Raw genomic sequence first — 14663 nt, forward strand, 5'->3', positions numbered from 1 at the left:
TAACAACCAGTTGTGAATGGAGTTGAGAGTAGAGTTGAGTAGTGAGAGATCGTGTGCAGAAGACACCTTGAGGTAGATTTGAGTGTCATCCGCATAAATATGGTAATGGATCCCAGATTTGCTTAGGAGGTTCCCCAATGGTTCCATAGTAGGGATTAAACAAGGTGGGTGCCAGGATAGAACCTTGAGGGATGCCTTGACCTACAGCCAATGGAGATCAAAGACTGTTCGCTATCTCAATCATTTGGGATCTGTCCGAGAGGAAAGAAGCAAACCATTTCAGCACTGTGCCATCCAATCCTATTCTCTGTTGAAGATTGTTGAGGAGGGTGCTATGATTAACAGTGTCAAAGGCTGCAGAGAGGTCTAGAAGAATCAGAAGACAAGATTCCCCAGAGTTGAGTATATGCAGCGCATCATCAATCACTTGCAGCAGGGCTGTTTCAGTGCTGCAATTTTGGATGAAGCCAGATTGGAAAACGTCGAGGAGATTATTGTCCATAATATGTAGGGCAAGTTGTTTCGCAACACATTTTTCAGTGATTTTCGAAAGAAAAGGGAGGTTGGTGATAAGGCGGAAGTTGATGAGGTTGTTCGCATCAGCGGAGGTTTTTTTAGAAGAGGGGTGACCTGACCTGATTTAAGGGCGACTGGGAGGGAGCCTTGACTAAGGAAGAGATTGACTAGCCTGGTCCAGTAAGAGAGAGTATGGGTGTAGAAATCGATTGCGAAGACGCTAGGGAAGGGGTCAGAAGAATGGTTGGATGGTTTAGTTTCGAGGATGCATTTGAGGAGTTCATCTTCCAGGAGGACGTCAAAATGTTGCCAGGTGACTAAAGATTTCCTCTCCTCAAAGGGGGTGGGGTGGGCGACCAGATTCTTCAGGGCTTTGATCTTTTCATTAAAGAAAATAGCGAAATCGGCTGCTCTCTTGTTCAGTTGCTGGAGACCATTTGCCATGCTGGATAGAAGAACCACATAATTTAGACATAGTAGGAATGAGGTAACACTGGTGCACACTCTAGCATTGACTTTTATACTCTGCAGGAGGCCATCCACTCCATTTATATGCAGTGAAAACAAAAGCGATACAAGGGCACATCCCTGCCTGATAATACATGTAACCCAAAATTCTTTCCAAAATGTACGCAAGCTGTTAGATTTGGGTACAGCTGTGAAAGATGACATTCAATATCTGTTGGAGCACCCATATCAATTAGCGACTGCCACAGTTTTGCATGATTCACTAAATCTAATGCACTACTTAAATCTGCAAAACAAAGAAAAATGTGCCTCTCACGTAACATTGTGTTTTTTCTAATTATGAGGTGCAGGCTTATGCCCTGTTGCACAGTGCCTTTTTTTTTCTCAGCCCATATTTTGATTCCTTCGGTTTTTCCCGGGCCCAGGATTCTAGCCTTCCTAAGATTACCCTTCCCTTAGTTTTCACAGAGGAATCCAAAAATGATATTGGACGATAACATCTGGCCTCACCTCTGTCCCTCTTTTTAAATATTGGAACAATGGCGCTATCGCTCCATGATTTCATGGTGTGACCATTTGCCACTGCATTACAAATTTGGGTTAATATCAGTACTCATAATAATTTGTGGGATTTAAAAGCATCAACTGGGACACCGTCTGGACCAGGGCTTTTCCAAGAGCACTGTTCTTTAAAGCGACGCTTACTTCCTCCATAATGATTGGCTTCCAGAGTTCGAAGATAGATATATTGGGAGGCCATGGGGCATATTAATGGCTGCATTGTTAGGTTTAAAAATACCTCCAAAGTGTTTAATCCAAGCATCTGATGAAACCTAGAACTGGACCCTGACCACAGTTCAGCGAATCCATCGCTGACCTCATCAGCATGCACGCCCTTGCCTCCACAGACTACATTCTCCTAGGGTACTTGAACTTCCACCTCGAGAACACCAACGACAGCAACTCCACAACACTGATAGACAACCTCGCCAACCTCGGACTCAAACAGCTCATTACGACACCCACACACTCTGCCGGTCACACGCTTGACCCCCTCTTCTCCGCCAGCGACCATGTCACCTTCAGCCACACCACCGAACTCCACTGGACTGACCACCACTGCATCCACTTCTCCTTCAAGAAACACACCGCACACAACCAACTACAATGTATCCCACACCGCAGAAAGTCACCGATGACCAGCTCATCACCACACTCGCCTGAGACTCTCCACTGGAGCCCTACGAGATTGACGCAGCAACCCACAACTTCAGACATTGGATCAACGACTGCGCTAACACCCTCATCCCGATCAGGAAACCCTCCAACAGGCGATCCGACTCTAGAGCCATCTGGTTCAACGCTGACCTCCAGAGCTCCATGCACACCAGCCGAAGACTCGAGAAGCAATGGGGAGCCTCTATTGAGCCTTTTTTTGTTTGCCCTGTGACTGGCGAGGCGGGGTTTGCAGGTGACTGTGAGAGGCCAATAGGAGGGCTGCCTGTTCCCCCAAGTAACGAGCAACCCGCGTCTACACCCGGGCTTTGGATTACAGCCCCAGGGTGCATCGCTGCTTCTCCACCTGTTGCGAGTCAGGGAGATGCGCTGTTACCACTCTTAAAAGCCACTCCCATTCCTCTGCGGCGCGTGCTCGGTGCGGGACCAAGCTGGGACTAAGCCCGGGACAAAGGACGGGCCTGTCTGTGCCTGTCCGTGACTGGGAGCAACTTGACTGTACCATACCCCCTAAGACTCTGGTATTTGTATTGTTAGTGCAGCAGAGTTGGGTGTTTGTATACCGAATAGACTTGGGTGGGTTTAAACCACTAAATATTGTGTATTAATTTGGACTGCAGTCGCGACACGAATGTGAAAAATTCTTAGTCACCTTTCCCTAGTCACCTAAGGATAAAGGCAAGTACTAATGGTAAGTATATATGTGCGAACTAGGTCATCCAAAACGGGTAAAACCATCTCCCCACACTTCCGACCCCTGGCAAAGCAAAAGGGTACTCTTTTCACCACGGCTAATCAACCCACCGCAATAGATAAAATGCTTCAAAAAACCATTGGTGCGGTGTCATGCGAAATTGAGCGCACCGAAAGGCGTTTATCGCTCACTCCGCAAATTGACCCCACTCCTATGCCCCAAGAGATTGAGACATACACCATCCTTAATTCCCTTTGTGATTCTTTAGCGTTGCCTGTTGAGGAGATTCCCTGTGCACAGTTACTGAGTATAGAAGCTCAAAGCAAAACCAAAGTCAAGGGAAAGGCACCTCCTATAAAAAAAAGGGGGTCATCTAGAGGAAAATTAAACACAAGGGGGTCAAATTAGGTAAAAATCGTTTGGCCCCGAGTGAAGACAATAATTGGAGAGTAGTGGAGGATATAGAGCAGGTACCGCGATCGCAGGCACCCCCTAGTTGGGCGTGCCAACTAATCTCCGACCTACAATCACATATTGACAAACTAATAAATTCACAGGTGAAAACAATCTTGAGTCGGATAGATAAAGTAGTCACCCTTTTGAAAATAAAGGGGGGAACACGGGAAGTACCACACACCCTCCCCCAGTTGCTAAACCTCCCGGTATTGAGGCCACTCATGAGAATCTGCCCCACCCCCTGTTAGTCTACCATCTGCTGTCCATATAGTCCCCTTGATAGGCCCACCATTGCCCTTAGCTCCACAGCCTAATCAAATAACAAGTTCTCCTTCTAGAAGTTTTTCTAGTACTGTCGAGGTGAACACTGTCAGACAACAACTACCCCCCAGGGTCCTAACTCCATGCAACCCCTTCCAGTGCTTCAGTCTATTGGTCTAACTAGAGGGATACCATCTAAGGAGAGCAACAACCAATTACCCTGCATTAATCTGCCCTCGGAGGCATCCCCCTTTGTTGTTATATTAGCAGGGGTACTTGAGCTGAAACCAGATCGTTCAGAATCTTTTGTTGAATTAAAGAACAAAATAACGTTCTGGCTGAACAGGAACAGCCCGCTCTTGGGGAACGACCAGGGGGAAATCTTGTTTGTTCGAAGGGTTAGCTGGCTTGGGAATAGGCGCAAGGACAGTCCAGGGGATTGTGTGTTTATACATTTTAGGGATTATAGAGTGGTTGACTACATACTCAAGTGGGGGTCTTTTAATCAATCGAGCCCCATTAGGCCACTGCCCCTGGGTTACTTCTACCTGATGGGTAAACCGACCTATAGTGGAGGCCCAGAACACCTGAGAAGGAATGTCAGCTCATTTGGTGGGTTAGGTCTCTGTCACCCAACGTTAGATGTTCTCCCTGACAAGCATGGTACATTGTGCCTGTGGAATAGATTTGATCCTCTGTTAACATTGGAGGTCCTTGATTGACTCGAGATTAATCATGCTTTCTCCAAGAGGCCCCCATATGAGGAGGGCTGTCTTACAAATGACCCTTGGGCCATACCCTCTCCTCTGTATCCCGCCCTTAGTGTGTTCGCTGGTTGTGACAAAAGTATTTCTGGGAGTTCTAAATTGTGTTATGAGAATGACCCCCAGGTTCCATCTAATACAAATGAGGTTGTTTCAACTAAAGGTCACACTGGCATGAGCAAGTTTGACCCCCTGTCAGCTCCTCTAGTTCCTGAGAATTGTTTCACTTTTCAGGGTGGGACAGCTGAGAGAGACGAATTACAAGGGCCGGGATGTTTATCCTTGCCCTTTAAAACCCTACCGAATCAGCACAATTTCACCATGGCTTCATGGAATATTGCAGGTCTCTCTCTAAGGCGTGGCTCTGCTGATTGGGCAGAGTTTATTGTGATGTGTGACATTTGGCTCTTCCAAGAGACCTGGGCTTTAACGCCCATTTTCTTCCCAGGTTATCTTAATTATTCAAAGCAAGCAATTCCTGGGAATAGGGGTGGGCCTTCGGGAGGCTTGACTGTCTGGGTTAGACAGGATAAGGGTTGGATTGTTCAGAAAGTCAACCTTGAGAGTCTAGATATTTTGGTTTTAAAGCTTAAAAAAGGGAATGCTTGATCTTCTCTTGATTAATGTCTATGCTAGAGGGGCTCCAGGTGGTAAAGTTTTGCCAACAACGGTATATTAAGTAATGTTATTTTAGCAGGAGATTTTAATTGTACATTCGAGCCCTTAGATAGTGAAGATGCCGATTTAGGATGGGAGGAGGACACCAAGTGGGATATTCCCCAGCTTCCAATCCCGCCTGTAAAGAAATGGACCGGTGCAGCTTTGCATCTCAAGAGTCTCTGTTTAGCTAAAAGCCTCAGGGCTGTAAATGGGAGAGCGATCTCGGATAGAACGGCCAGGAACACTTTCAGTATAGGTTCTAGAGGTAGTCGTATTGACTATATCATATTAAGTATGCCCCTCTGGCCTATGCTGATAGATATGGTGGTTCATCCAAGATGTGAAAGTGACCACAATCCCTTAGTCCTCAGTCTTACACTATTGTCCATGATTTCAACCTCCCAACGGCCCAGCAAAATTAGTTCAGTTTAGCTTGTTCTCACCAACAACATGAGAAGAGTTTGTTGGCAGTATATTAATGAAAATGAAGAGGCTAGGAAATCAATGAAATCCCTGGTTGGTGACGCTCTCTCTTCTCTTCAAGCCTGTGATTCCCAGGAGCACATTAATAGTGTGATTATCAGGCTACATGAAACCTTGTTCGGGGACCTCAAGTCACATTTTACTAAATCCCTGACACAGAGTAAGGGACCCCAACCCCGCAGAGCTTCCTGGTATAATGGCTCCTGTAGGGAGGCCTATAAGATCTTGGCCAGGGCAATTAAGTCACTCGATGGGCCAGCCACTAGACTAGCCCAACGTTTACATAGAGAGCAGAAACAGTCAGCTCGAACTGCCTGGGAGAGCAAATACTGGTTGGACTTGTTGGAGGCTAGCAAGGATAGGTATATGATGAGATTCTGGCATACCTTAAAATGGGGCAGTTGTAATATTTCTACTGCTCCTTAAAATAATGTTTCCCCAGAAGTTTGGGTCTCTTATTTTGAAGCCCAATTTAGAGGCCCTCCTAGTGATACCACCACTTTAATGGAAGCAATTTTAGAATTGTGTGTTTTATTTACAAAAACTGAGGTCTTAAAAGTCCTGAAACGTATTCCCCGTGGAAAAGCTCCGGGTCCATATTTTGTCCCGGCTGATCTTTTCTTATCGGACACTGATACTTGGGCTTCTTATTTACTATTTCTGGCTAATGCAGTGGCAAGTGGAGCACCCCCGCCAAAAACATGGGCGGGAGCGGAGATTATCCCAATATTCAAAAAAGGGGACCGCTCCCTTCCTAATAATTACAGGCACATTAGCCTGATCAACAGTATCCAGAAAGTTGTGGCAAGACTGGTCCTGGGTAGACTTCAATCTTGGATTGAGGACAATACTATTTTGACACCTTTACAGGCTGACTTTTGTTCCCATACTGGTACAGTTGATCAGGCCTTTAGGTTTGCGGCTATTCATTGGAAGGTTGTAACTTTGGGAGGGGGGTCGCTTTACGCTGCTTTAGTTGATTTAAAGACAGCTTTCGACCTGGTCCCTCGGGGCAAACTATGGCAGGCCCTCCACTCGATGGGACTATCTTCAGCACTTTTGAATATTATTGTTAGGCTGCAGCACGCAAATTATGCCCAGGTGCAATGGGGGAAGCAAGGTAATCTGACAAGCAAGTTTAAAGTTGGAATGGGAGTCAGGCAGGGGTGTGCTCTGGCCCCTACATGTTTTTCTCTGTTTATCAACATAGTTACAAAATACTTTGACAAACAACCAACAGACGCATCTAGAATTGCGGGTTTGCACATTCCCCTTCTAATGTTCGCAGACGACACTCTGTTGTTGTCGAGAACTCAAAGGGATCTGCAGGACGCCCTTAACTGTTTTGAGGCTTTTAGTCGTGATCAGGATCTAGTTATCAATGTGTCCAAAACAAAATTCATGGTTTTTCACAAGAACAAATCTGTGAGGGGGAAGGTTAGTTTGGAGCAAGCACCCCTGGAACAAATAGACACATTCACGTTGCTAGGATTAACAATAGGTAAAAACTTCTCCAGGAAATTCCATATTGATACAATGAATTTGAAGCACTCACAGTTGGCGGGTGCCCTGCTTAGAGAGCATAAACAATCTAAATCTAAGCCTATTGCTCCCGCATTACAAATTTATAACATCCTCCGAGCGCTGGGGTTCCCAATTCTACACCATTGCTCCCCCTTTATCTCGACATGGGTAGTAGGAACATTAGGGACTAGGCTCGATTTCGCCCCATAGCCTATTGGCACTGACTCTGGACGACTCCTGAGCTGGCACAGTATGCACAGGCCTTGAGCGAAGTCAAGTCCATGAACACCTCTGACAAGATCCCGTAGTTCAGGGATCTCAAGTCAACCTTAGTAGCCATGGACATGAGTAAGCATGGGCGGAAAATCCGTTTCGCTCGCGGAGTTTGCGGATTTTCGGTAAATTCGCAATCCGCGAGATTTGCGAATCTCCCGCAAAATCCGCAAATCCGCGAGCAGCGGATTTTGCTCGCACTGTTCGCGTGAGTTCGCGGCTTCCCAGTACAACTTCGCGCCCCGCGAATAAGTGCAAAATTGCAGAAATACGATCTTAGCAAAACTGAAACTACTTACCAGGTTCAAAAGTTCAGGCTCATCATTAGTAGCCATTTCCTGTAGTGCTTCCTGAGGGGCCCCTCCAGAGTTCAGTTGCCAGTTGCAACTATTATGTGACCCTGCTCTGAACCTCAGAATAGTTACACATATGCCACAAAGGTCCTGAATTACAGCTAAGGGAGACAAGCAGGAGCCAGGCTGGAAGTTCAAATCCATTAATCAGCCCCTAATTCATTATTGTCAGTTGGGGCAGGGCAGGTGTTGTAACTAATTTTGCAACAATGAAAGCCCTTAGCAAGTGCAAAAGATCACTAATCAGGAAGCACTAAGGAAGCAGGTGCCAGCTAAAAAAATATTCTGTGACACATTAATCAGCCCCAAATTAATTCAGGTCACTTGAGGCAGGGAAGGTGTGCTTGCGTTGCCACAATAATGTACACTGACTGGACAACCAGAGGGTGCTGTGATGAAACAGAGGGTGGCATGGGTGGGCCAGAGGGTGGCATGAGTAGTCAGAGAGTGGCAGTGGTGACAGAGAGTGGCAGTGATGAAGAAGAGTGTCCCAAACAGGCTGGACACGTAGAAACAACAAGTTCGCGAAACTTGCGACCCGACAGGTAAGTTCGCAATTTGCGACATTGTACAAAACCCTCGCGAACTGGCAGAAACCCGCGCAAACACAAAAAAAAAAATCCGCAAATTCGCGAGAATTCGCGGATTTTGCGGATTGCGAGTTCGCAAATCCGCAAAATTCGCGAATGCGAGATTCGCAAAATTCGCCCATGCTTAGACATGAGGAACTTATGGGAATCTCCCTACTCAGTGGTCTTCCCTTCTAAGAAGATATTAAAATCAGCTTACTGGAACCATATAGAGCAACAACGACTATCCCAGAGTAATAATTCCCTAACTATTGGATTCTTAGAGTTCAAGATGACTTCATCTTTAGAGCCATATTGGGATATTATTGGTAGCACTCTGGAAAGAAAACTGTATCATCAGTTTAGGGTGGGTTCCTTACCTTTGGCGTTCCATATGCTTAGTTGGAATCGGGGCTGTGGAGGCCATTGTCCATTTTGCCCACAGGTGTTGGAAACAACTGCACACTTCTTTTTCATATGCCTGTCCTATAGAAACCCCAGACTAAAATGGTTGAACCCTATCTGCAAAAATTTGTGTTTCAGGGTAGCCATGGCAGCCCTGAGGGTTCTTAGGACTGACATGGAACAAGCTATTGTGATAGCAGTGGCAAAGTTCCCGGGATGGGCCTGGGTGATAAGAGCTAATAAGTTGAGATTTTCTCAGTAGCTCTCTCTTCAAAGGCCCCTCCTTATCCCTCCTTCTAAGGTAAGCTGCTTTCTTGTATATATTTTAAATTTTGCTCTCCTGTTTTAAAGGTTTTTATTCTGTCTTATACTGTTGACTTCTTTTGTTTTAAATATTGTTACAAACTGTTTTTTTATGGCGATGTCTTTTATGATTTTTCGAAAAATTGAAATAAAGACTTTGTACAAGTACAATGGCGCAATGACCAGACACCAGACAGCCACGCAGCCCTCATGAACGCCAGACGCAAACACCACCAACTCATCCGATCCGCCAAAAGAACCTCCCTCAAGGAACGCATTGACAATAACTCACACAACAGCAACGAGCTCTTCAACATCGTGAAAGAAATCGCCACCCCAGCTCCATGACGTTCCCCCGTCACAAGAACTCTGTGACTCCCTGGCCACCTTCTTCCACCGCAAGATCGCAGACATCCACAACAGCTTCGACACCCAGACGCCGATAACAGACGCCGACACCGCCGACTCAACAACCGCCAAACACACCAACCCTCTGCTCTCCTGGCACAACGTCAATGATGACGACACCACCAAAACCATGAACACCATCAACTCCGGCTCACCCTCCGACCCCAGCCCCCACCACATCTTATACAAGGCAAGCTCCATCATTGCACCACAACTCGGAAAGATCATCAACAGCTCCTTCGAGACCACCACCTTCCCAGAGAGCTTGAAACACGCAGAGAACAACGCCCTACTCAAGAAACCCAAGGCGGACCAAAAGGACCTCAAGAACTTCCGACCCATCTCCCTCCTCCCATTCCCGGCGAAAGTCATTGAGAAGATCACCAACAAACAACTGGCCCACTTCCTGAAGGAGAACAACGTCATGGGTGCCTCTCAATCTGGCTTCCGCAGCAATCACAGGACGAAAACCGCCCTCATTGCCGCCACCGACAAGATAAGGACCCTACTGGACAATGGGGAAACTGCGGCCCTCATCCTCCTTGACCTCTCAGCCGCCTTTGACACCGTCTGCCACCACACCCTGCACACATACCTCCACAACACATGGATCCGAGACAAGACCCTGGACTCGATTCCTCCTTCCTCACTGGCAGAACCCAGAGAGTCTGTCTCCCCCCATTCCGATCCAAAGCCACTACACTTACCTGTGGCGTACCCCAAGGATCATCCCTCAGCCCGACCCTTTTCAACATCTACAAGCACCGCTTGTCACCATCATCGGGGCACACCACCTCAACATCATCTCATACGCCGACAACACCCAGCTGATCCTCTCCCTCACCAAGGACCCAGCCACCACCAAATCCAACCTCCACAAGGGAATGAAGGCCGTCGCAGACTGGATGAAGACCAGCCGGCTGAAATTGAACTCAGACAAGATGGAGGTCCTCTTCCTTGGTTCCACCCCCTCCACATAGGATGACTCCTGGTGGCTGACCATGCTGGGAGCCCCTCCAACACCCACCAACCACGCACACAACCTTGGGTGCATTCTGGACTCAACACTCTCTGTGACCCAGCAAGTTAATGCTGTTTCCTCCTCCTGCTTCAACACCATTCGCATGCTCCACAAGATCTACAGATGGATCCCCACCGAAACCAGAAGAACGGTCACCCAAGCACTCGCCAGCAGTAGGCTGGACTACGGCAGCACCTTCTATGCAGGAATCACAGCTACACTCCAGAAGAGACTCCAACGCATACCAAACGCCTCCTCACGCCTCATCCTCGGACTCCCTCGCCACAGGCACATCACCACCTGCCTGAGAGATCTGCATTGGCCCCCAGTCAACAAGAGGATCCCCTTCAAGCTCCTCACCTACGCTCACAAGGCACTCCACAATGCCGGACCAGCATACCTCAACGAACGACTATCCTTCTACACCCAAACCGACAGCTTTGCTCCGCTGACCTCGCCCTCACCACCGTCCCACACATCCGCGGAATGACCACCAGAGGCAGATCTTTCTCCCACCTCGACGCCAAGCCATGGAACACCCTCCCAGCCCACCTGCGGCAGACACAGGACCTGCTGACGTTCAAGAGACTGCCCAAAACCTGGCTGTTTGACAAGTAGCTGCTTACCCCCACCCCCTCAGCACCTTGAGGCACTTGCAGGTGAGTTACCTGCTCTACAAATATTTTCATTGATATAGCAAAGGATTCCAAATGCTCGATGACTATAGTTTCTAGCATTTTTGGCTCATTGACAGCAGCCTATTTTACGCTGACACCATTCCTAATTTCTACCCACAAGTCTAATAGGGGGCACACTTTCCAATTCCTTTAGTTTATCATAGGTAAAATTTAGGGTGACTTTAAGTACTGAATGTTCGCTAATAACTGCATTTGATTTTGAAAGTTTTGATCAGATTCAGATCTTTTACTGAGACCATCATATGATCAATAATGGAGAGTAATTGAGAACCACTCATTTATACAGTTTTGCAGCCACTGAATCATCCATACAGGCACTCATCCACCCACTGATTCACCAATACACCTTTGTATATATATATTTAACACTCATAAACCTTTTAAGGACACTCACAGTCACCGGATGATGCAATCAGTGATGTCATTTGAAAGGTCATCAGTGATGTCATCAGTGGTGTCACTGATCAGGCCATGAATGATGTTATATGTGAGGTCATAAGCATTGCGGGGTGCGAGTTATAGTTAGCGCAGCATTCAGTAACTCAGTTCAAAAAGAAAAAAAAGGCTTGGCCCCATGGGATTGGGTCCCTCTGCTCTAAATCGGTGCAAGGACGGGGGCTATGTGCCCCCCTTCCTTATTACATGTAGACTGGGCCCCAGGGGATGGTGAAACAGGGCTGAAATCAGCCCAGGAAGGGGATTGAGTGCCCCCCTTCTCTGATTAAAAATATAAATATTTTTTAAAAGAGCCGGACTCCAGGGGATAAGGCTTCATGGCCAGCTTCCCCATTCCAGAAAGACCGGGCACCTGGGGTGGGGTCTGAAGAACCAGATTAACCCACTTACTTGGTCTCGGCGGCGGGGGAACTGCCCAAGTCTTCCATACCCTTCACACGTTGCAAAAGGAGACACAGGAACCTTCCTCTGCAGGAGGAATCCATATTTATTCAAATAGCCCATGCTATGGAACAGAGTCCCAAGCTCCTCAGAAATAAGACAGAGGAGGCTTCTGCTTTACTTCGCAGCTTACAAGCCTTTTATACTTTTTATCTCAGTCTTTTGGCTGTTAGTTCATTGTTCAATCAGAGCAGTGTTTGCAGTTGATAACCAGATCCAGACGACGTTTGTAGATGGTGACCTGGTCAAGGCTTGGTACACAAATCATTGTTTACTCGGCTTGATCAAGGCTCAGTCTTTCAGGTCATCGTTTAATCACCTTGATCAAAGCCCGGTCTTTCAGGTCATTTTTTAATCACCCTTATCAAGGCCCAGCAGTCTGACCATTGTCCAGATAACCTGATCACGGTGTCAAGGATGTTTATCAGACTGGGAGCAGGAGATGGAAAACAAATCAGGGTGTGAGTGTCTCATGGCTTTCTGTTGAACTGCAAGACCAGGGGGGGTTGGGTGTGCGACAGTTCCTGGGTAGAAATGCAGGCTACAAGATTGCTGTTGTCGAGTTAGTTAGATTTTTCCCAGGCATCAGCAGAAACGACCAGGTGGGTCGTGCGGAAGTGTTTGACATGAGATGGCAATGAAAAAGCAATGGAGTCTCGGTATAAATGATGCCGATCAGAAGAACACTTTTCCTCAGACCCTCCTTTTGCCATTGGGTGGCAAATACTTTAAGAAATGTCAATGTTCATAAGGCCATCGGTTTCTTGTTGGAGCATCATCATCATATTGGTGTTGTGAATGTTAGAGGGTGGAGGCTTGACGGCCTGGACACACATTGTACAGAGCACTGGCAGACACTAAAAGCACAAACAGCAGGAGACCAGGACAGTTACTCTCAAGGCAAGGAAAATGAGGATCCTCCACCCCCACTGGAAAAGGAGGCCCCAGATCCAGCCTGTGAGGGACCAGTTGCCTTCATAAAGATGAATTTCGGAAGAAAGGCGATGCAGAAGTTGGATGACATCGTACACTGTAGGTGCGTTATCTGGGATGTACACGCAGCAGCTGGAGCCGATCAATTTACACAGACCACCACGATCAGTAAGGATGACATCTAGGACCATTCTGTTCTGGAGCATTATGAGGTAGTCCGCCTGCAGCTCTGCAGTGATGATGGAGAGGGCACCAGCTGTTACTGTGATGGTGGCTTCAAGGACCCTGGTAAGTCCTCGTACAGCCCGACTGTTGGCCATGGGGCCCCAAAAAGGAAGGAAACCTTTAAAGAAGTCCCCGGTTTCCTGGCCTGCTGTATCCTCGGCTGATATGACGCCCCTACGTGACCGGCGCAAAACGCCCTTCATTGACAGGTGATAACCTCCATGGGTAAAATGCGTTGGTGGAAGGAGGAAGGCCAGATAGCAGGTACTAGACCAGTTACGGGGGAGCCAAGTGTAGGCAGCAGTGCCACAGATGAAATAGGTGTTAGGGAATGCCACCAGCTTCAGAGGAGATGTGGAGTTTAAAGCTTTTGTGATATCATAAGAACTGGTACCAACTTTCTTAGTCCCTAGGCCATGAATGCAGACACTGCCTTGCACATTTATGACATTCACAGTGTCTCGTTCATCAGGCAGTATCATTCTTGTGCGGAATCTGGAAAATGATTGTCAATTAGTTGAGTAAAATACTACCATCTCACCGAGTTCATATGGGGATAGTAGCGTTGTGGATGAGCTGGTCGGGCAAAAAGGAGCATTGACATGGCCAGATCTGTGCTGTCAGAAGTCATCCCGAAAATGTTCCAAGGGCAGAATTGGCAGTACCATTGACAGTGTAGGCCTCCTGTATCAACATCCACCATGCAAGACAAGACCCAGAGATGGAAAAAGGGTAGGGAAAGAATGGGACAGGGTGTATCATGGAATGCGGCATCAGTCCACAAACCCAGCAGTTGGAAGTGTTCATGATCAGCTGGTGATGATGCAACATTTGGATGAAGGTGTTGTTGAAGATTTCTGCACAGCGGGGTAATTCCTGGACTGGTAGCGTGAAATACTGGTGTTCTGCAGGAGTCGGGGTAGGAGTTGGTGAGGTAACAGGATGGTAGATTAGCAACAGCCAACCAAGGAAAGACAGGATGAGGGAGACAAACAGCGTCACCACGGTGGCCATGAAGCATTTACTATGTCGGAGACTGACATCTTGTTTCTGGATTCAGGTACCAGATTCTTCCCGGGATCTGGTAATTGACCTTTTAACTGCATTACTTCTGACCTTTTCCGAGGAACATGAACCCAAAGCCTGCGCTAGTGTGCCTCAACAGCTCCTCAGCCATTATTTTGGGAATCGGTAAGTGCATTAACAAAGACAGGGGCCGCCTCTTTCATTGGCATAGATGTTTCTAGAGGGGTGTTGGGAAAAGCGGTCATATCACGGTAAGCCATTAAAGCAGACATAGTGCCAAACATACCCTCTCCCTGAACATCGCCTCTTTTTATTTGCGACCTAAGGTCCACTAATCCGGTGGGTATCTGAATAAGCGGATTCTCAAAACTTTGCATGACCAGGGTACACATGTATTTAGCCCAGGTGGTCTGTTCCATAATCGTCCACTGGGAAAAGGTGGGTCATATTTCTTTAAAGGCATAAATATTCCCGTTATTTATCCAACATT

This window comes from Lissotriton vulgaris, chromosome 3_1, assembly GCF_964263255.1.
Source record: "Lissotriton vulgaris chromosome 3_1, aLisVul1.2, whole genome shotgun sequence".
In the NCBI taxonomy this organism is placed as follows: Eukaryota; Metazoa; Chordata; class Amphibia; order Caudata; family Salamandridae; genus Lissotriton; species Lissotriton vulgaris.